Below are 1,872 nucleotides of genomic sequence, written 5' to 3'. Positions count from 1 at the left end.
TCCACACAGCTGGCTTCCCATCACTCACGATTCAGCTCAAATGTTACCTTTTCCGAGGGACTTTCTCCAGCAACCCTTCCTAAAACAGCCCGCACCCTCCACCCCAGTCCTTCTCCATCATAACTGCTGTCTCATCTTCGTGGCATTCATCCCTGCCTGATGTCGCCTGCATCTCAGAGCCTATAACGGTATCTGGTAAAGAGCAAGCGTGCAATGACAATTTGTCAAATGAACACACTCCATAAGTATACAGTAAGCTTCCCTCCTCTATTGCTTTTCTTAAGACAATTCAGCATCATTTTTTCTAAAACATAAATAGTTTAAACACAATAAATTTATTTCCTAACGGTTCAAGAGAGTATGAAATTTAAGAGTAAGTTTTCTTTCCATACCAACTTCCTTGTGCCCAGAAACAAACACTATTGCCAATTTCCTATGCATTCTTCCAGAGATCATCCATCCATGTACACTGTGTGTGTGTGTATGTGTGTGTGTGTGTGTGTGTGTGTGTGTGTGTGTTCTTCTTATGGGTTATAAATGCAAGCATGAGATATATTCTTTGTTTCTTGCCTCTTCCCCTAATCGTCAGGATCTTTCTACATCAGCACAGATAAAGCTACCTCACTCTCGTTAATAGTTGCACACAGTATTCCAGTGTACAGAATATCATGCTACTAGGGTATTATTATCGCATATTTACTTTACAGTTTCTGGCTATCATAACTAAGGAGGCAGTGAATATGCCTGTAATACATCACACCTTAAATAACACTGGAACAGCATGGTTTTCCAGTTGTCCTCTGAACAAGTCTTATTTTCCTCGTCCTACACTTTTTCGTACCCATCGTTGTGGTGTTAGGTACATATGGGGTTTGTAACTATTGTAGATTCAATAGGAAAAAAATCCCTTCTAAGGCATAATGGATGGCCCTGTCCTGCCCTGTCCTGCTCTGAGAGGGCCTGACAGTTTTAGATGTCAGCCAGCCTGTGCAGAGAGCGTGCTTGCTATAAAATAAAGGCAGGCCTCCTGGAGAGCAGCAGCTGTTTAAAGGCACAAAAATAACTCTCCATACAAGCTTTAGCAGAAAATAAAGGTGACTTCCATATCAATTAGAAATTGTAGGAGAAATTTAATTATGCAAATTAATGAACTGGAAGGCATCACCTTCTAATGCTTTCTCTGACTGAGGTCCCTATTTAGTACATAAGCCCTAACAGGCTTCTAAGAGGTGTCTCAGTCAATGGAAAAACACTCTAAACCCACCAACAGGCAGGATCCCAAAGAAATGAACTCAATTTGCTACATCGTTTGTGTGTGCCTGCTAGGTACCACGTGCTGGGGATAGATACACCATCCACACGATAAGGCTCCTAACTTTAGGTTGGGGGTGGGAGGTGGAAAGAACAGGAAATTCTATGGCCATCATCATAGAGGTGACTACTTCTGGGATATCAATGAACTGAAGACTTGCAGACCCCAAATGAGAAAGACAGGAGAATATCCATGGTATCTAGGTAGATGCTTCCTTCCTCTCAGGAAATGTCACAGAACCATTAGCAGAAAAAGCTGAAGACAGAGAAGATAGAGTTAGGAACTCTGGAAAGGAGCCCAAGTGCTAACGCCTTCTAAACACCAACTGTCCAGAGGCACAGTTAACACCATACATAGAAGGGCCAGGGGAGAGGAGAGAGGAGTAAGGTGGTGAGAGGAAACCAGCTTCAGTTTATTTTCAGAATAGAATGGTGGATATAACATTCACTTAACTTAAAAGGATCTCATGGCTCTCCCTAGGTTCTTTCGATCACACTGGTTTGTACGAAACAGAGTCAAGTGACAGGATGCTGATCTGGGAATTAAGAGTTCAGGTGCTC

At 42.4% G+C, this 1,872-nt stretch overlaps 1 protein-coding gene across 1 annotated transcript in view; it reads right to left on the bottom strand.

The window, feature by feature from the left end:
- Nucleotides 1–1,872, bottom strand: part of PSD3 (pleckstrin and Sec7 domain containing 3) — a 426,096-nt gene that overhangs the window by 139,139 nt on the left and 285,085 nt on the right. The window lies entirely within an intron of this gene.

Source organism: Hipposideros armiger, unplaced genomic scaffold, assembly GCF_001890085.2.
Source record: "Hipposideros armiger isolate ML-2016 unplaced genomic scaffold, ASM189008v1 scaffold_131, whole genome shotgun sequence".
Taxonomy (NCBI): Eukaryota; Metazoa; Chordata; class Mammalia; order Chiroptera; family Hipposideridae; genus Hipposideros; species Hipposideros armiger.
The sequence above is the reverse complement of the archived record's forward strand: the minus strand, read 5'-3'. Positions and strand labels throughout refer to the sequence as shown.